This window comes from Rhinopithecus roxellana, chromosome 3 (genome assembly GCF_007565055.1).
Source record: "Rhinopithecus roxellana isolate Shanxi Qingling chromosome 3, ASM756505v1, whole genome shotgun sequence".
Classification (NCBI taxonomy): domain Eukaryota; kingdom Metazoa; phylum Chordata; class Mammalia; order Primates; family Cercopithecidae; genus Rhinopithecus; species Rhinopithecus roxellana.
Genome location: NC_044551.1, coordinates 36076373 through 36098623, shown reverse-complemented (window position 1 = coordinate 36098623; position 22251 = coordinate 36076373). Strand labels below are relative to the sequence as shown.

The 22251-nt window shown below is 40.1% G+C and overlaps 1 pseudogene; it reads left to right on the top strand.

The window, feature by feature from the left end:
* The first annotated feature begins 20315 nt into the window (after positions 1 to 20315).
* Positions 20316 to 21828, top strand: LOC104680574 (annotated as a pseudogene).
* The last annotated feature ends 423 nt before the right edge of the window (positions 21829 to 22251 follow it).

Below are 22251 nucleotides of genomic sequence, written 5' to 3'. Positions count from 1 at the left end.
GAAAGAATGCATTTTGTTAAGGAAAAAAATGCTCATATTACCACTTCACGGAAGTAGTAAAACCCAGAAGTCATCAAACTAGAAGAATCAGCAGGAAGCAGTCCTTAAGAGAAAGAACTCACTAGTCATAGTGGTCTACAGAGTAAACAGAAGTCAGCATGGTGAGACTATGCAGTGTTTGCTTTTCTGTTCCTGCATTAGTTTGCTGAGGATAACGGCTTCCAGCTGCATCCATGTCCAGGCAAAGAACATGATATTGTTCTTTTTTATGGCTGCATGGTATTCCATGGTGTATATGTACCACATTTTCTTTATCCAGTCTATCACTGATGGGCTTTTGGGTTGATTCCATGTCTTTGCTATTGTGAATAGTGCTGCAATGAATGTATGCATGCATTTTTCTTTATAATTGAATGATTTATATTTTTTTGGGTATATACCCAGTAATGGGATTGCTGGGTTAAATGGTATTTCTAGTTCTAGATCTTTGAGGAATTCCTACATTGTCTTCCACAATGGTTGAACTGATTTACACTTCCACCAACAGTGTAAAAGCATTCCTATTTTTCCACAACCTTGCCAGCATCTATTGTTTCTGCTGGCCTTTCTGACTGGCATGAGATGACATCCCATTGTGGTTTTTGATTTGCATTTCTCTAATGAACAGTGATGTTGAGCTTTTTTCATATGTTTGTTGACTACATAAATGTCTTCTTTTGAGAAGTGTCTGTTCATGTCCTGTGCCCACTTTTTAGTGGGGCTTTCATTTTTTTTCTTGTAAATTTGTTTAAGTTCCATGTAGAGATTCTGGATATCAGGCCTTTGTCAGATAGATAGATTACAAAAATTTTCTCCCCTTCTGTAGGTTGTTTGTTTGTTCTGATGATAGTTTCTTTCATTGTGCAGGAGCTCTTTTGTTTAATTAGATCCCATTTCCCAATTTTTGCTTTTGTTGCAATTGCTTTAGATGTTTTGGTGTTTGATCATGATTTATTATTTCACACCTTATAATGTATCCTTGCTAGTTATTTATTTACTTGTTTGTTTACTTGTGCTTTTGGCCAAAGCAGTGTTCAGCAGAGGACTTTTTTCCTTCTTCTATGCTTTTAAAGGAATAACCCTTAGTGACAAGTATAACTCCTCCATTTTCCCTGTTGTAGTCATGGGTTTGCTCAGAGCCATTCGTAACAACCCCATCTCTCAGCTAGCTTTTGGTTGACACTGTAGGCTGTAGAATTTTAAACCAAAAGACTTGTAAGTTCCTTAGAGACAATTTAGTTCAACCTCTTTAATTTATAGATGAAGAAACTGGGGCTTAGCCTGATGGTGATGGTGGTGGCGTGAGTGGTGAAGCAGCCAATATGCAGCTAAGTAGTCAAGGAGCTGGACGGGAACTTGGGTCTCCTAAACATCTTCTAGTGCAGTCAACCAGTTAATCAGAATAAATGTATTGTGAGCACATTATTGATTTGATTGGTAACTACCTCATAAACACAATATAATAATAATGAACTGAAACATACAAACAGCCTTTGTTTTAAAATGTGTGAGAGTAATCAAAGTGCTGAACCTTCACAGAGAAAAGTAAGCAAGTCAAGTCAACCAAATTTGTTCAACTTGTTTAAAAAAGTAATTTGCAAGGAATTACCAAAATGTCCTTGCTTATAAAACTCTTGGAGAAATAAATGTTGAAAGTGTCTAAACATTAAGATGAAGATCTCAGTGAGGTAAAAGTATAGGGCAGTTTTATTTTATTAGAGATTTTTTTCTAAAATGTTGATAAGAGTATGACATATTTAATATGATAAGAAAAAAGCCATGAGTTTTCAAAGTTATGTTGATGGCATTAAAGAACCCATTTGCCAGAGAACAAAACAAGAGGACCATAATGTAGGGCCTAATTATATCAAGGAAATGCATAATATCCACCTTAAATTCCCCAGGAGAGACATATATGATTCCTTGTGTCCCTTAGAAATGAAAACTGATTTTTCTCATGATCTTGTTTGAGGTGAAAGAGTACCTATTGTTTTATGTTTTAAAAGGTGTGTTTTAAAAGGTATTCTTAAAGCTGAAGACTTCTTCATACCACAGATATTCAGTTGAGATTGGGGAGTCTGTCAGAAGTAATCATTTTAAAACAAAATCATAACATGTTATGGTAATTCCATGCAAATTTTTAAGTTAGTGGAAGTCGTGAGGTTGACTTGTTTATTTTTCATGTCACCCAGAGAAATGCCAGCTCAGGGTGTTCCTGAGGCCATGGATTGGGAGGAGTACTGAAGCACTCAGAACTGCATCTGCAATTTTAGGGCATGTGCTGATAACTGCTCTCTGGGATCAATAGTTGAATGCCCTTTAGTGCTGTTTTGACGGAGAAAAATACAAGTTTTTATTATTATTGTCAATACACAGTGTTCTTATTGAGTCTGAAAGTGTGGAGACTGAGGAGAAGGTAATTTGGATCATAGATTCGGTTATGGATAAAAGGAAAAGCCTCATTTTGTTTTTTTTTTTTAGACGGACTTTCACTCCTGTTGTCCAGGCTAGAGTGCAATGGTGAGATCTCCGCTCACCATAACCTCTGCCTCCCAGGTTCAAGCAATTTTCCTGCCTCAGCCTCCCGAGCAGCTGGGATTACAAGCATGCACCACCATGCCTGGGTAATTTTGGATTTTCAGTAGAGACAGGGTTTCTCCATGTTGATCAGGCTGGTCTCGAACTCCTGATCTCAGGTAATCCGCCCGCCTCAGCCTCCCAAAGTGCAGGGATTACAGGCATGAGCCACTGCACCCGGCTCTCATTTTCATTAGAGTTTTGGATATGGACACTAGCCATCATTTCTTCCCTTGATAGGGCTTCAACCCACATAAATAAACCAGTGTACAATAAATCCTCAGTAACGTTCAATAAATGAATATATGAAAATACTCCTCTGGTGACATGGGGCATAATACAATTATCTCTGACATTTCTCTGGTCTGTTCTTCCAAATTCTGGGGGCCTTTTGCAGACTTTCCCTAAGAGGAAGTCTCCTTGCCTGTCAGTCACTGGGGAGCTACCTGAGTGCATGACCCACTGGACCTCAGGCAGTGACACCTTCTTCTAACCCTTACCTTGAACCTTCCCCAGGAGTTGCCATTGCTACATAAAAGAAAACTCTGAAAGGAGAATTGTAAGCAAATGAACAATACAGAATTAACTGTAATGCAGGGTAGACTACAGTCATAGGAAACACACAGTGTGAAAAACAATGAGAGGAGTTTGACCAGTGGGGTCTGAGAAGACTTTTCAGTGGGTGGAAGTTGAGATAGACTTTGGTGGGTGAATAGGACTTTTACAGGTTGAAAATATGGGATGGATCTTCTAGACAGAGGAAATTAGTATAGTTCTGATATTTGACCTTCTGATTTCTGGCCCAGACTGACTTGGCATTGAAGTCATTTCTCTCACCGGGAGAAGGCATAAATTCTTTGATCTCTAATGTGGGTCCTGCATTCTTCAAAACGTGTTTAGAGGATCCAGTTCTTCATTTTTTCTCCGGTCTGCTAAAGCAATTCTGCTTGGCTTTGTACTTTGCTCCCACATTCCATGGCAATGCTCTTTGACTTGCTCATCTTTGAACCATCTTCTCTGATATTCCATGCTGCCATCCCATGCCTGCCCCGTAAAGGCTTTCATCTTTACCTCTCTAACCTTACTCACCTTTTGTTTTGCTCCTAGTTACTGTTATCATAACCTTTTAAAAATCTTTTCTAGGTTCATGACTGCCTCTCTAGCTTAACTGTGAATCTAACCCTTTGTGACTGTAATTGTTATTTTTCTGAGTATTCTGCAGACCTCTCCCTTTCTGATGCATGGACATATGGCTCAGCTTTGCAGTATGTTCTTCATGACACCACAGTACTCTCTGCATTTATATAACTCTCATAGATTTTCTTTATTCTTTTAAAAACATGATTCTCCACAGTGAGGAGGAGGAAAGAGTTTTTTTTTTTGAGACGGTAAAACTGATTAATCACTGTTCCTTTTGATCATATCAACACATAATCAGTCAATTGCTGACCTTAAGAATATAAATTTCAGACCATGGGATATTTCTTAAAATTGTAGAAGTGTAAGATTTTTAAAAACATTGGTTGCTATGGTTGTATTTTTTAATTTTGGAAGGATTAGCAATTTTTTTCTTTAAGGAATTAAAGGTTTTATCTCTGATGCTATCAGAACTGGTTGTAGGCTAGATATTGAAGACAGTTTGTGGATCTCACAGTGGTGATATAGTTGCCTCCTAAAATAAGACTGTGAGAGAGAAGTGCTACACATCCAGTCACTTTGCAAGAACCAACTCAAATCCTGAGGAACCCCAAAGGCCAATTTTGGAATGTGGCTTTATAAACTATGACAATAAAATGAAGAATTATTAAAAATAATAGTACAAAGAAGACACACGGCCTTGGCTGTGTCTGGAAACATATAAAATGGTATCTCTTCAAGTTTCGAAGGAACAGTGTGCTCTTTCAAAAGACATAAGAGCATGTAAGTGGCTTTACTTAACCTTTTAAATGAACAGGAAAACTTTTTATCAACTGCAGAGAACAAGACATTCTATTTTACTTTTCTTTTTTTGAGACAGAAAAAACATTTCCCATTAATTCAAGAGTAGGAGGAATTCACATTATTTTCTTTCTCTGCAACTTTGCCTTTTAACAGTTTGTTGTGATTATCTTTACATACTTCTAAGGGTAGTTACCCAGCCTGGGACTAACAGTTTACCCCAGCGTGAGGTGCAGGATGGAATGCATACAGGACAGAATGTCAGTGTGCTTCCTGGACTTTTGATCACCTGAGTTTCTGGTTGTAGAACGAGTATCCTGAAATCACAAGCTATGTTAGCATTCTGGAAATGCTAGAGAGAGCTCTATGGCTTGTTTCAAAATTCATAGCAGTATAACCAGCTGGGATCTGAACAGAATCCCACCCACTGCAGCCTGGGCTGGGCTGACTCAGCTGAAAATGCATTTCCTGGGTCTCTGGTGCTATCAGAAACAGGAGGTACTCATCTCTAGTGCAATGGGCAAAACATGTCACCTGAAGTGCAGAGGTCTGAGTTAAAGTCTCAACACAATTGTTAATAGCAGGATGCAAATGGGTAAGCAACCTAATCCATCCGGGTCTCAGTTTCATCACCTGTGAATAAACCTGAGGTTTATTAATGATCCTAACCTCAAAGAATTGTTAAGAAGATCAAACTTACAATCTGTAATGTGATATAACATAGTGTCTAAAAGCACAGATTTTTGGAGCCAAATCCTTATTTATTGAGTAAACAAATATTTATTGACACCTACTGTGTTCCAGGCACTCTGCTAGTTTATAGCATAGTGGAGGAGATAGGAAGTAAACATTTAAACAGTAATTAACAGTATCATTCCAAAATCTGTGGGGGCTGTATAGAAAAGAGCAAGGTCTGGTGAGAGAATATTGGTGAGGGCAAACCTCCTTTAGATTGGGTGGTCAGGGAGGCTTAGAGAGGTAGGTTGTCTCTGCCTAAGTATGTTAACCTTGGGCTAGTCAAAACTTACGTTAAATTTGGTTGGGGAATGGCTGTGAAACTCAGAAGGAAATGCATCTGAAGTAGGTACATATCTCAGTCTACCAACCCATATGTACAAGAGGTGTAATGTTCTTTGCTTTTCCATAAGTAAATTTACCTTATTTTGTGCTCCCATTGCTCTAGGAGACCAAAGCTAAGTGAATTTACTTTGTGTTTTGTGACTATGGGCAAAAAGGGATAAAGTTTAACTGCAGTGTATCTGGGATCTCCTTTCCATGGGAGGGGTTAATACTAAGCCAGCATTTTCACCAACACAGCCCCCAGTATATCACCCATTGCTTTTCGTACAGTGAGTCCTCAGTAATGTTCAATAAGTGAACATATGAAAATGCTCCCTTTGTGACAGAGGACATAATGACATTATCTCTAACATTTTCCCAATCTGTTCTTCCAAATTTTGGAGGCCTTTGTAGACTTCCCTCAAGAGGAAGTTTCTCTGCCATGATTCCTTGCCTGTCAGTCACCAGGAAAGCTACCTGAATGCATGTCTCACTTGTCCTCAGGCAGTAACACCTTCCCCTACCCCTGACCTTTCCTGGCAGCGAAACTGGACTCTCAAGGCCCCACCACCACTGCCCAGTGACCATCCTGGAGAAGCCTCCTCATGTATCTACAAGGTCATCAAACTCACTTTATCAAAAGCTCTGATAGTGCTAAATAATAACTTATTAGATACATCTTAGTGCAGTATTACAAACATATCATCCCTGAGGAAGAAATTTTTATTAAGGACAGTCTCTCTGCATACCAGTATTATTAATGATGATAATGATTATGCAAATAATGATACTAACAATGACATCACAATTATTTCTTGAGCATTAGCTTGTACTGATCCTAAAAAGATATTACTCTTATTTTACAGATAAAAAAAATGAGGCTCAGAACTTGCCCAAGTTCACTCAGTAAATAAGAGCAGACGTAGGATTTTAACCCACTACATGGATGTGGTTTTAAGTGTGGTTGGAGAACCACAGACATCAGAATTACCTGGTGTTTATTTAAGAAATAGATTGATACATACCCCACAGAGACTGGAATTAGAATCTCTCAGAGTGGGGTCCATTTAGCTCCCCTTTAATGTACCTTAAAATTTGGAAAGCAGCATACTAAACTACAGTCTTTCCACAAGTTGTCCCAAGTCCACTGGCACAGCTGGTGGAGTTAATCTCTCTCTGCTCCCCATATCCTTAAAAATAGATTCTAGACCAGTCTGAAAGGTATCATCTTCCCCCATTTTATGTACCCCAGAACCCATCTGCATCCCAACTGGTCTGATAATGATAAGGAACTGAGAAGAATAAAACAAACTGAGCAGTTTCACACACAAACACGTGTGAATATTTATGTATTCATAGCTAAATACCTTTTAAACTTTTTATTATATTTGGTATTTAACTTTTACATTTTAAATTATAGATTTACAGAAATCTATAAAGAAATGTACAGGAAGGTCCAGTGTACCTTTTAGAAAACCCCCCTCGGCCGGGCGCGGTGGCTCACGCCTGTAATCCCAGCACTTTGGGAGGCCGAGGCGGGCGGATCACAAAGTCAGGAGATCGAGACCATGGTGAAACCCCGTCTCTACTAAAAATACAAAAAATTAGCCGGGCGCGGTGGCGGGCGCCTGTAGTCCCAGCTACTCGGGAGGCTGAGGCAGGAGAATGGCGTGAACCCGGGAGGCGGAGCTTGCAGTGAGCCGAGATCACGCCACTGCACTCCAGCCTGGGCGACAGAGCGAGACTCCGCCTCAAAAAAAAAAAAAAAAAAAAAAAGAAAGCCCCCCTCAGTGTTAGCATCTTGTATAACTATAGTATAATATCAAAACCAGGTAATTGATGTCAGTATAATTCACAGACCTTATTCAGATACATGCACATTGTGTGTGTATGTGTGTGCATAGTTTCATGTAATTTTTCCTGATGTGTAGCATTGGTAACTAACACTAAAATCAAAATATAGAACTATGTCATTTTATATTCCTACCAGCAATTATTGAGTGATTCAGTTTCTCTGCATCCCTTCCAGCCTTTATCACAATTATGTCATCTGCAAAGTCAGTTTTATTTCTTCCTTATCAGTTTGTATGCCATTTATTTCTTTTTCTTGCCTTATTCCACTGGGCAGAGCTTTCAGTACTGTGTAAAATAGTCCACAGGAAAGTAAGAAAAGATAAACAGAGAAAAACACAGAAAACAAACAGAAAACAAATAAAATGGCAGACTGGCACCCTAATATACCAATAATTACTTTAACTGTAAGTGGTCTAAATATACCAACTGAAAGGCAGAGATTACCAAAAGAATCATGATCTAATTACACTGTCTACAAGGAACTTACTTCAAACATAATGACATAGGTAGTTGAAAGTAAAAGGGTGAAAAAGACATATATTGTGCAAACAATTTTTTTAAAAGGAGGAATGGCTTTTAATATAAGACAAAGTACACTTAAAGGCATAGAAAATTACAAGAGATAGAGAGGGGCCTTACATAATAATTGAAAGGTCATTCCAAAGAAGACAGCAATGCTAACTGTGGATATACCAAACAACAGAGTTGCAAAAAATGTGAAGCAAAAACTGACAAGCACTGGAGAAATAGACAGATCCGTAATTATAGCTGGTGTCTTATACATCCCAATCTCAACAATTAATAGAAGTATTAGAAAATCAACAATGATATAGAAGAATTCAACAACACTATCAACCGGCAAGATGTACTTGACATATATAGATCATCCCACTCAATAACAATAGAATACACATTCTTTTCACGTGCCCATGGAACAGTCACCAACATAGACCACATCCTGGGCCACAAAACGAACATTAACAAATATAAAGGAATTGAAATCATACAGAGTATGTTCTCTACCATAGTGAAATCAAACTGGAAGTAAATAACAGAAAGGCAACAGGAAGATCATCAAACACGTGGAAATTAAGGATCTTTTGAAACCTTCCCTAAGGCTTTCTCCTCTCAATTTATCTCACCAGATGGTTTATAATGTAAAACTTTCCTGTCCATTATTTGTCTTGCAAGATCTAAGGAGGATAAGGAAAATAAGTAAAAGCTTAGAAAATAAACATTACCTCTCCAACATGAGAAACAATTTTTTACCCTTTCATTTGATGAAAGGTGGAGGGCATTGATGAACTCCCCTAACTGTAGCCTCTCCCTGAGCCATGCCTGCAGGCTTATAAGTAATTTAGGATGTTCAACCTATTCAACTGAGATTTTTGGCATCAAGTATAAATCTGCCCTTCTCTTCAGCTGCCTATTGCTTTCTGAGGACAGACAACCTTAAGGCCTATTACCAAGAGAGTAATGGGTTCCTGGGCAGTGGTGTGATGATCTGTAATCAGGTGTAATTTCAGTAGAACATCACATTCTACCTAAGTAATACATGAATTCAACAGAAATGACTCACTCTTGCCCCTTCAAGGAAGATCCTTTTCATTCAAAGAAAAGGGCCTCCAGGTAACTTTAATCAAAATGCTGATAAACAGAGAGAAAGCCTAGATAGCAGAATGCCCTTTCACTTGGGTCTCTGAGGGAAAGGAGGAAAGCCACTGAAAACAAGTCTGTGGTGTTTACAAAAGTGAGACTGACAATGGCAGAGCAGGTAGGGCTTGAATTGTTTCTGACTGCGGGTACTAAAAAGGTTTAGAGGTCATCAAAGAAAATGCATTGCACTTGGAAAGTATAGAGCTCCGCTTTTGCTTGCAAACACAGATGGTGACTCTAACCTTGGCTTGGCTTCCTTAATCAGTCTGTATGTCTCATTGACTTGTCCGTGGAAAACAGCTACCTTGGACTTAGCTAACAGGTTATTTTTCTTATGGAAAAATAAGTGCTATTCTACTGTTTAAACCCCTTAAATGGCTCCCTGATGCCCTTTGAATAAGGATAAAATTCTTTGCTGTGACTTGCAGGCAATAGCTCAGGAACTGCATCTCTCTGTGGTGTGTCTTCAGCTTCATCTCTCACCAATCTTCCCCTCCATTCTATACTTCAGCTGCAATAAACTTTAGTCAGTTCTTCCACTATATCATGTTCAACTATATCATGTTCTCTATCATCCCTGAACCTTTGGATATCCTATTCTCTCTACCTAGCACACACTTCTGCCTCTCCACATGGGTAGTTATTACTCATACTTTGGCTTGCATTTAAATGTTCTCTCCCAGATCCCACATATGACGGGTAGACCCATCAGAAGCACCCTTTACTGCCCCTATCCAATACCTGACCCACTTATGGTTATTACTTGCTTAGTAGTCTTTCTTCCATACAGGTTGGGAGCTCCATAAGGCAGGGCACTTCATAATTGCTTTTTGGATTCATAATCAAAAGAAGAAAGACAAGAAGGTATTATTCTCTGGTGTTAAAAGTGTCTCCTCATAAATGCAAGCCCTACTCAAACATACTATTAGGTTGGTGGAAAGATAATTGCAGTTCCTGCATTTTTTTAAATTGCAAAAACCACAATTACTTTTGCACCACCTAATAACATTAGACATTAACAATCAAAGCATGGCCCTGCAATCCCCAACCATGGAACTGCATTAGAATCATCTGTGGAACCTTTTCAAGACACCAATCTTTGAACATATTCACTCAGTCAGCACTGTTCAATAAATGTTTGATGAATTAATATGTAAACAAGAATTGAGAAAAGATAAATTTTTCTCCTTCAAAAAAATCACCTTCAGCCTTCTCAGTGCTTATTACTTTGATAACAAATAGAAAAATAACTAAAATATGAAGCAAAACGTCCAGGCTTTAAAAATAACTGCATGATCATAGGCAATAACTTAACTTTTTTGAACCTCAGTTTCTTTATCAGTCAAGGAAAACTGGTGAACTCTGCCCTGTCTACCTCAAGATAAATGAGAATGAGTATGCAAAAATGCTTTTGTAAGCTCTGAAGCACAGTAGAAAGCAAACTTAGGATCAGAAATTAATGTCCTTCATTTTCTCCATATCAGCCCAGTAAAGAGTCAGAGAAAAGAGTGGATGTGAATATGACTAGAGAGAAACAGATCAAATATTATTTGGTGAAACAGATGCTTAAAATTCCATTTCGAATACATAATGTTCTGAGAGGTCATTGTCTTATATTTCTCTATCATCTGATATTTGTTTCATCCAGGATTCCGTAGCAGAGATCAGTAAGCGATTTCTGCTAAGGGTCAAGATAACAAACATTTTTTACTTTGTGGATCATACTCATACGATCTCTGTGGTAGGAAGGCAGCCATAGACAGCATACACGTGAATAAATGTGGCAATGTTGCAATAAAACTTTATTTACAAAGACAGGCAGTGAAGTAGATGATTATTATCAGAATTTGCTGATGCCTGTTCTATAGTGATCCTAAAGGATGCTGTCTCTGTTGCCGGTTGGGTTTCCTGAAAAGCAGATGCTGACAAGACAATATGCAAGAGATTAAGTAAGATGGGTCCTTGGGGTCAACACCTGTGGAAGGGAAGGGAAGGAAGCAGGACTGTTTAAAGCAAGAAAGTTAAACTGTGATACAGTCCCAGTAGAATTATCAGTTGACCCCACAGGAAGTTCTGATGCTGGCATGATTCTTCAGAGTTGTACAGGTTAAAGGTAGAGGGCCAAGGTTTTATACCCCATATGAACTAGTTATTGGATGACCCTCATCCCCAAGAAGTGGACATAACCTTGGACAAGATGGATCTCTTCAGTTCCTGGAGGGGCTGACTGCTGAGAGCTTTGCACCAGCAGCACTCCCAGTAGCTAGAGGTGCACGCCCTTTCAATGCATAATGTTACCTATGATACTGTCTTGTGGGATTTATCTCTTTGTTTGAAAACCTACAGTTTGCTCATTTCAGTGTATCGCCAATGCGGAATACTTATTTTAAGAGTTTCTAATGTCACTGCTTCTAGCTTTAGAAAACTGTACCATCATTGTCATATTTCTCAACTGTCTCTCTGAAAGGACATGGGGGTCATGTCATTCTGGGTCTTTTCTTTCTTGTGTTCTGTTCCAAATGCAGAAATCTCTGGTTGACAAGAATGGCCACATGGCTAGCAAAGAGGTCACACCAAAAGTTTCTTTAAGACGTTACTTAATGTTCACACAAAGAGGGCAAAGTTTCGGAGACCATGTTACATTTGTATAAGCTCCATCAGCAACAAGACTGGCTCCCGAATGCTACTTCAGGGATAGATAGCATGAAAAATCTTAGGAAAGGAATAGCATTGCAGAAAGTCCTCCAATATTAAAAACTTAAGAAATGTGCTTTAGGCCTTGGGTTTAGTACCTTCACTGTTGTCCAAGGGTTTATGTTATAAAGAGAATTGAAGTACATTAAATTGTGAGCCAGGCTAGATTACTTCTAGGATGTCTTCTAACTCAAGGTCTGAGATTCTAAGAGACCCAACAGGGTCTTCAACATTTTCCAGATTTTAGCTTTACTAATTGCATCCACTCTCAAGAATTATATTTCAGCTGAACTTCACTGAGTTTAGTGCACTCCCATCACAACCAAAATGCATTCTGAGTGGTTTTACAGCAACAGCTTGTGGCTGACAGGCAATGGAAGAAGATACAGGATAATCTATGGCCTCCAAGGAATCAGTCCAGGGGTAAAGACAGCCTCAGGGCTTTCAAGGTGGTTCTTATCAGCATAGCACTAGAGCACCTGCATTTTCTCGTGGACAGAACAATCAGGGAGCTGGCTTTGCACAGTGTTGGATTTCAGACTTCCCTTCTGCGCTTCATTTTCCTAGAGGCAAAATGAGAGGGAGGCCCCAAATGAACTTTAAGCTTCCTCTCAGCCTTAACACTCCATGGCTAAAACATAAACTTGGTCCAGTAACTTGTCTTCCCTCTGTGCCCCCATAAAAATTAAACCAAAGAGAAGCTATCGAAGGAATGCTTGAGCAAAAATGTAATTTGTCTTTGGATAGATATAAAGTGACTGTTGAGAAAACAATTTCTAGTGGTATCTAGGGTAGCTCTTCGCTAGAGAGCCAGGCTTGTGTTTTAATAAGGCTTTGAGCCAGATACAGAGAGGAGAGAAACTATTCTCTGCGAATCCAGGCTGTGGCATTCTTCACAAAGACCTTGAAGAACACAGACCCCAAGCTCTCCGGATGCTTTATCATTTTATCTAGAATTAATGAATAAACTTGGTAAGGTCTGTGATCTGTAAAAAGTCTGTGTTAGCACACATAATGAAAATAGAAGCAAAACTGTTCACAAATAGATTATGAAGCTGGAAAATCTATAGTGGTCAAAGAGAAACAATTGTTTGAAGTTACTTAAGCCCAGCGAAAAGTCTGTTGCTAGCCACTCTCTGGAAATGCAATACCTCTTCCATCTCCTCCAGCCTCCCACTTATCACAGTGCAGCTGCATCTTTCTGTTGGTCTAGGGTTTCTAATTGAGCATTAATCAGTTTGCATTTCTATCATGGAGCCGCAGAGATGTCCGTAGGTGTATCAGAAGAAAGAACCCCTGATAGACTGTGTAGGTGAACTCCATTTCCCTACACAAGGTCCATGAGGGAATGACCTATAATTTGTAACAATGCTGCTTGGGATCCCCTGAGTCATCTACTCACATGTGAAGATAAAAATCAATTGAGAAATTAGACTATGTTGAGAAAGAAAAAGAAAGAGAAGGGGGAGGAAAAAAGTATCAGAATACAGCCAAGATGCACGTTATCATCATCTGTTTGTTTTAATTGAATGGTTTGTGTCTTCCAGCTATCTCATTATTCTCCCCAGAGCAGAAGTGCTGAATGAAGACACAAACCTCATTAACCTTTGAATGCTGAAATCAATAATCTGCAATAAATCTAAGCTAATTTGTTGCCAATAAATTTCACAAAATGCAGTGTTTTATAGCTGGGGACTTTGGAGGTTGGGGTAAAAGCATCCACGTCTGTATCAAGATGATATCTGGGGTTTTCCTTGTTGGGTTTTAGGACCCTCTGAACAGGAAACAGGTTAATTGCATATACATAGAATATGATTTTCCAGCGGGGTTGATAATCTGTGTTTTTTAGTTGTGAACACAATGGGACCTTTTCTTGTCACATGACTCTTTCTAATACATGACGTGAATAAAGAGGAACAAACAGCTGCCTGAAGGTTCCTTGTCTTTCTTTCTGCCCTGAAAAGCAGGGATGTGGGCCCCGCTGAAGGACTGCGAAGGGATTCCTTGAGCCTCAAAACAGATTCTGGCTTCACTCACATAGCGACTAGCACATAGTAGGCATCCAAAAATATTGGTTGAGATAATAATAAAATGATGACCCTGACCTTTGAGAGTCAACCTTTGCTTGCTAAAGATATATGTATATGTAGGTGCCTATATGCATACATGTATTTATATGTACATATGTGTTTATATACATGTATGTATATGTACCCATATATTACACACACACATACACGTCTGAGCTAGAGAGTAGGATACCTGCTTGTTTATCTTGGATAAGAAAACAATGAGACAATGAAGTATTTGGCAGTTACAGGGAAGAGATTGGGAATCAGGATAACAGGAAACAGGAAGAACTCTAAGTCTGCACTGCAGTGGAAACTCCATGGGAGCAGCACTTTGTCCTGGACACTAAGTCCCCAGTGCCTCACACAGTGCCTACGACAAAGCAGGTGCTCAGCAAGTGTTTGATGGCCAAGTGGAAGGATGCATGGATGGGTGGGTAAGGGGATGAGGAAACTGTTATAAGAAATAGGAGAAACAGGAGAGCAGTTATGAGTGTTCTGTGAACAGTATCCATAGAGAGCAGAGAATAGCTGTAGAAGTAAAGCAACAGGATCACTCACGTGAACACATAACAAGTGGTCACCTATTCCAATGGTTTTATCCCTTCTTGGGCATGAGCCTCTCCTTAGCCAGGAGAAGAGTTCTGTGTTTTAAGGCAGTGCATCGAAAACCATAGTGTCCAAATGTGAAAGAGCAGGTCCCCATCATCCTGTCTTATCTCACTGACATCTCTTCTCCTAGGTCAAATGAAATCACTTTATGGATCTCAAAGCACCAGCGAGCCCTCTCACCACCAGACCCCATACTGAAGTGCTCCTGAGAGGAGAAGCCACCCATGGCTGCTGAGTGTCTGGCATCAAAAGGAGGGCTAATGATGCCTTCTAACTCAAAGTAGCTCCTGGTTCCGTAGCAGTCATTTAACAGATGCTGCTTCCCCTGTTCGTTTTGCCCCCAGCCCACTAGAAGTCCCATGAACTGTTACTTAATGAGACAAAACCCACTCCCTAGGCAAGGGAAGCAGAAAAGATAGATGTTGTTGCACCAGCTTCAGATCTCCGCCGAGTGGCGTACCACTGCTCAGGTTGACATATTTAATGAAGAACTTTTAAAGCAGTGTTTGCCAAACTGTCTTCTCCAGGCCACCTGCACTGGCATCACCTGGCTGGCAGTTAACAATTCAAATTCCCAGGCCCCACTAGCAGAGATTTGTGTAAGAAAAGGTCCCGGACAGGGCCAAGGAATCTACACTAACAAGCACCCTAAAAAATCACAAGCACACTAAAGTTTAAGAACCCTAATTCCAAAATAAATTTACTTCCTTCCTGCTCCCTGAGAGTTTCAAAACATCAGGTCTTTACTCACATTGGAAGGTAGGGTGTTCCCTGAAAAGCACAGTCAAAATAAAGCATTGAATCAATATGTATTTGTTGAGTATCTGCTGTGTGACAGGCAGTATAGTGCGGAGAGGAGGAAGGTCCTCTGGAATGAGGCTGCGGGAATTCGAACCCCCATTCTGCCACTTACCAATGTGAGAAATCTGGCAAATTAACCTCTTTGCATCTTAGTTTTCTATTTGTAAAATGAAGATGATAACCACAGCACCTGCCTTATGGGGTTGTTAATAAGTTAAACACATGGAGTGTTCAGAGCCTGGCCCAAGATAGGTGCCTAACTAATACAATAACTAAGTGTTTATTGTTATCATTACTATGGGAACTGGGATTAAAAAACATTGTCCCTGCCCTCATGGCACTTAAAATAAAATGGAAGGCAGGCATGAGCCACAATCTGTAGAGAAGGAATTAAATACAAGAGCAAGAGTGCTTGGAAGGAGAATCACCAGTTGTTATTAGAGTGTAGGAAAACGTGGTTCTAACAAGAATCTGTCAGGACAGAGTGATCCAGGATGGCAGGAATCACTTGGCAAACGCCATAGAGTAGCAAGAACCTGGTGCAGGAGTCTCAAGATCGAGATTTCTAGCCCCATCCCTGCCTCCAAAGTAAACTATGGTATGCAGAGGCAGGTTCTTCTCCTCGCTTAACCTCTGCTGCCCCACATGTAAAATAAGAGGCTTAGCTGAGATGATATCAAAGGTCCTTTCAGCTGCGAAATAGCAGCAGGAGAGAGAACAGGTAAACTTTGTCCCTGGTGCCCCAGAGCCCATGCTGTGAGGACCAGAGGGAAGGCAGAGGACGGGCAGGGGGAAGGAGACAGGAGTACCCAGGGTCAAAAACAACCTTTCTCTTGCCAAAGTTCTCTTGAGCCATATGTATATGTTTTATATATACATTTATTTTCTTTGTTGAAGGCATTTTTTCTCAGAAACCTGGCTTATTGTCTGAGTCTGTAGAAACAGAAACACATGTTTTCATGTTGCCACACGTAATAGAAAATTAGTGGTGAAACAAAGGAAGGGAAAGGAGAGAGGAAGGGAAAGGAAGTCCAAAGACAGAAGAGAGAGAGAGAAAGGGTGGAGAAGAGCTGAAAAAGAGGAAGAGAACAAGACAGGAGGTGAAAACTAGGAGACACATCAGCTAAAAGTTTGGGGAACGTCCTTAGAAAGCAGAATTTGCAATTCAATAGCTTGCCCACTCCTGCTCTGTCTCCCCCTCCATCTACCTCTCAACTTAGGCTCTATTCTGACTACATTACAGAACCTGTCAGTTGCTTCATCGCTCCTCATGTATTTCTCTGAGTAGCAATAATAGATGAATGACAAGAACTACCAACCTACTTCCAAGGTAAAGATTGGAAACTGCCTTTCTGTAAGTAAGAAAATTTTTTAGATTAACCTGTCTGCCTATATGAACTCTTTTTTTTTTTTCCCTGTTATAAACATTACCTAGAGCTGGAAAGAGAAAACAAAGAGTAGAAAGATGGAGTGCTAAGAGCCTGCCTCGTTTTGTAGAGGGCAAGATGGAGGCACAAAAAAGAGCTGTGACCTGTAAAGAATTACATAGTGAGGAGGTGCCAGGGCGGAGAGCGGCACACAAGTCACCCATCGCCTAGTCCTAATGAGACACATTCACAAGGACAAGAAAAAGCATTTTGTATTTCAACAGTTACATACATATTGCAATATGCATTAGTGAAATTAGCATATCACATCCATGATTTGAGGGACATTATTGCTTAGGGCAAGGCTAAATTATGTATCTGTGTTTAAAATGTGAGTCAGTTTAAGGAACAATATTAGGTAAATAATGCAACTGTTGATACTTGTGTTACTGATGGCTCCTGGCTAGATCTTAAATTATTGAGAGAGACTATGTTTCCAGCCCTTCAGTAAGAGAAAAAGAAATCCATCCAGCTTGCAAATCTCCCGAGCCCCCTCTGAAAAGTCAAACAGCTCACCTTGTGGCACCTCCTCCCCTCCCAGAATAAGCCAGGGAAATGAGAGTTGGGTATTCAAAGGAGTCAGACAAGCATAATATCATATATACACTCGACATCCATCTCCTGTATGAAACCTCATTGTTCCTCTGTAACAAAAAGTAAATATTTACCGTGAGCCAGGAGAGGTAGTGAATGATCAGCCTCTGGGCCATCAATCACCATGCGCCATGCTCCAATTTTAATAACCCTCGTAAGGGAGGGCAGGCAAGGACGGCAAAGACTGTCCGGGAGATAAGAGTTTGTCAGAGGAGTCAAATCGCTCAGAGTGGAAGAATATGAGGTGAGTTGTTCAAGCGTGCAGATTGTGAAGGTCCCTTAAGATGGGTTTATAAAGTTGAGGCAGCAGGACAGAGTGGTTAGGAGCACAGCCTCTGCAGCTAGACTACCTGCTCCTCCATTTACCAGCTGTGGGAGCCTGGACATGACAATTTCCCAGGGTCCTATTTTTACACCTGTGCAGTGGGAGTGATAAGAGGATCCACTTCATAGGGTTGCTGTGCAGACAAAGTGAGTTCCTGTAGGCAAAATGCTTATAACAGCAGGAGCCTAGGAAGTGCTCAACAAATATCTCTAGGGTGTCAGGAGGTAGCAGGCTTTCTTGGCTGCAAGAAGATGGCCAGGAGAGTGGTACTCAATCTCTGTTAGCCATGGTGCACTCAGTAGTCCAGGAATTCAATCGAGCTTCTGTAATTGTTCAAGAACTTATGTAATTGTTCAAGCTCATGTGGCCAGTAGATGGTAGAGCCAGGACTTGAACCTAAGCAGTCTGTCTCCAGAGTTAATGGGCTCAATCATTATGCTGTGCCACTTTTCTTCAGCGAAGAAGAGATCACAACACATTTGTTGTTGGATTTTTTTTTTAAATTCTTTTTCCTGCTGTTCACCCTTTCCTCTTTCAGATGTAGGAATTGACTAATTCTTGAAGGGAAAGGTAAATTACTCAAGTGAAAATAAAAGCACCAAACAAAGTTCAGAAAATGTTCTAGCCCCAAGTGGAATGGCTGGAGGAATTGGGAATGATTAAGCCTGGAGGGGGATTATTTGGGCAGAGGATGAGTCTTTGTGTACTGAGGACAGCTATGGTGAAAAATATCCAGCCTGTTCTCCATAGCTGTAGAGACCCAAGTGCATTGAGTGAGAGGTTATCCAGAAAGACATTCTGGTTCAGTGTTAGGACAGAACATTCCAGAAGATATCACATAGTGGCTGCAGTGAACTGAATGCTTGTGTCTTTCTAAAATTCATATATTGAAATCCTAACTCCCAATGTGATGATACTAGAAAGTGGAAGCTTTGGAAGGTAATTAGGTTGTCAAGGTGGAGCCCTCATTAATGGGATTAGTGCACTTATAAAAGGGACCCCAGAGAGCTCCCTAGCTCTCTTTCCAGCATGTGAAGATACAAGAAAGCAGTCATCTGCAACCTGGAAGATATTCCTCACTAGAATCTGACCATGCTGGCACCATGATTTCAGACATCCAGCCTCCAGAACTGTGAGAAACACATTTCTGTTGTTTATAAGCCACGAGGTTTATGATATTTGTTATAGCAGCCCAAATAGACGAAAGGCAATGGCTGAGAACTTAGATTCAAATCATATGAATTCTACTTCCACCCCTTACTATTTGTGTGACCATAGGCAATTATGTAGTCTCTCTGAGCCTCCAGTTCTTCATCTCAAAATAAAGAGGAGGGCTTAGTGGTATGCATCTCCTAAGACCAATATTATCTTTAAATGAAATAGAGCAAGTAACAAAGGTTAGCACAGCACTTGGCTTATAATAATCTCACAATGCATGTTGACTATAAAGCTGGTGTAGATTATGAGCAAATGGAAACATTTCTTTGAGTTAGGAGAATTCTTTCTTTATATTTTATTCCTCTCTAGATGCTTTTTATGTTTAAAATATTTTTGGAACATCATTTATCCATCCTTTCATTCATTTAGTGAATAGACATTTCCTGAGCACCAACTAGTTGTAATGCTCTGAGGGCAGAGCATGAGAATATCAAACAGTCTGCTTATATTCCAATGAAGGAGGCAGGTATGAAGAAATAATTAACCAATTCGTCATTTAACTGTAATTGTAATATATGCTGTGAAGGATAATTCTAGAGCCACCACTAGAAAATTTAACAAAGGCACTGATCTAGCTTTGGCAGGGACATCATGGGGCCCTCCAAGGAAGTAAATTTTGAGCCAGGTCACCTCAATGTGATGCTGTGATTTGTAGCCAAAGTTCTGTGTGAACCCAGAGAAGGCAGTTATTAGGAAGTCTTAGATGACCCAGGAAAGTGTCACAAATGATAGCATTTCAGCTTTGTCATGAAGGATAAGGAACATTTCCCCAGGAAGAAAAAGGAAAGAAGAATGTTTGTTGTACAGGACTTTGTAAAGACTTGGAGAAAATCTCAGAACAGAGACTCAGATAATATTGATTTTGTTTTGAGCAGACAGTATTAGCAAAAATTAAATTAAAACCTATTCTTTAAAGATTTTCACTGCCGTGTTATTTATCAAGGAAAATTGGAAATAACTATAAAAATAATTGTCTAACAGTTGTGGAAATTTAAACTAAATTAAGCCCGACAGGACTTTCTACACAATACTACAAATATATTAAATATATTCTTCAAGAGTTTGTGAAAACATGGGAAATCTTATTTAAAACACCAAGGGAAAATAGAGAGACATAAAATTGCAGTTATCACGCGAGCACAACCATATTATTTCAGCCTATGAATATTATTCTGAGAAACAGAAAAGGAAATAAATGTAGAAAAATTATATCAGATTATTTTAAAGTATAGGAAGTTTTTTCAATTTGTATTTTTAAAATTTTAATATTCTTTTTGAGAAAGGGTCTCACTGTGTTGCCCAGGCATATCCACCCACTGTGCTTCCACACATGCATGGCCAGGAAGGTGCCCATTCCTCCTGGGACCCCACCCATTTAAAGCAGTTTCAGGATCCTTGACACAGTATGCAGAACCTTTCAGGATTTGCTGGAAGCCACAGCCCAGCCTTTTGATGCATACTGAATTTAGCCAGAGTGAAGAGGAGACCCTTTCCCTTGTGTGGGGTTTGAATACTGTGTTCCTTGCCTTTTTCTAAGCTCTACATTAAGTCTATATCCTGGACTTGAGGAGTCCTGACAGGTGACAGGTGTATTTTTGTGCAACGGGAACCAATAAAACAGGTATATCTTGGGAACTGCCACTGGAGTGAGAGAAAGAGAGGTTTTCTACAGTTGTAGAGTAGATGATAGCACTTGTATTAGGCTGTTCTAGAATTGCTGTAAATAAATAACTGAGGCTGGGTAATTTATAAAGAAAAGAGGTTTAATTGGCTCATGGTTCTGCAGGCTTTATAGGAAGCATGGTGCTTGCATCTGCTCGGCTTCTACGGAACCCTCAGGAAGCTTACAATTGGTGGAAGGTGAATGGGGGTCAGGCATATCACAGGATGAAAGTATGAGCAAGGGAGAGAGAGTGACCGGGGAAGGGTCATACTTTTAAATGACCAGATCTTGCAAGAACTCACTATCATGAAGATAGCACCAAGCCATGAGTTATCTGTGCCCATAATCCAAACACCTCCTACCAGGCCCCACCTGCATTGGGGATTACAATTCAACATGATACTTGGGCAGGGACAAGTACCCAAACTCTATCAGCACTGGAGTTATAAACTGCATCTGCTAGAAAATGCTGAGCAATATCAAGTTTTTATCCACTGCTCCAAATGCAGCAAGAGAACTGAGCTTTACCTCAATACTCAAGAAGCTGCAAGATACCATTGAGAAGAGAACAAAAATTGAAACTGGGGACATGTTCTGAATCAGAGGCTATGTCTGCACATGCAGAGAAGAGCGAAAAATTTATGCCGCTGCTTATTATAAAGTGGATGATCCAGTGTGGAACATTCAAATTGCAAGGGCATTTGAGCTGACCATTAATCTACAGGAAAATTTAGACCAAGCCTTTCCATAGCCCAGACTTAGAGAAAGAAGAAGCACTAAGCAATGCAGGTACCCTGGCCCTCACTAGTCTCATGTATTTGCTGAGCGAAAAAACCAAAGAATTCCCCATGGAGAACAGAGTGCAGACCTTTGACCAACAGGAGTTGGAAATGGTGGAGGCTCTGCTGTCCCTTGCTAACCAGCCTCTTACTGACAGCACCGGCTCTGACCAAGGGAATTTTAAAAAGGATATCACTTTCAAGGCAATTTATAGCATATTTTAAAATGCTATGCAACAGCTGCAGGAAAAAGGACTTGTTTTCCAGAAAGATGGTGGTTTTCATAACGTATGCTGTGTAACCAGAACAGACAAAGATCTACATAGGAAAATCCACTGGATAATTCAGGAAGACTGCCAGAAACCAAATCACCCAAAGAAAGGCTGCCACTTCCTGCACATCTTGGCCTGCACTCACCCTGATCATCTGCCCAGACCTAGGTAGGGCTATGCTGCAGCAAGTTCTGGAGCTCCTGGAGGACCAGAGTGACCTCATCAACACAATGGAGCACCACTATTCCTGAGCAGTGGCCTTCTCCTCCTGGCCTTCTGAGCAGAGACTTGAACACATGCCTACCAGTCAAGGAGGAGAAAGACAAGGTAGGATTCAACCTCAGGCTCTGATTTTAAACATCATGTGGAGCTTATATGCCTAGAAGCAGTTACCTCCTGATAAACTATAAAATATGGCAAACACCACCACCACTACCACCAAAACTCCTGGGCTCAAACCATCCTCTTGACTCAGCCACTGGAGTCTCTAGGACTATAGGTGTGTGCCACAACATCCAGCCTATGTACTAAGTTTTCTATAAGAAGAATGTATTATTGATTTTGTGGTTGGTGGAAATAAATAACTTTTCCTTTCTTTCTTTTTATGGTAAAGCTCTCCTGATCAACTTTACCTAATGGGAAAACATCTACCAATATCAATTCCTCTGCTGAGG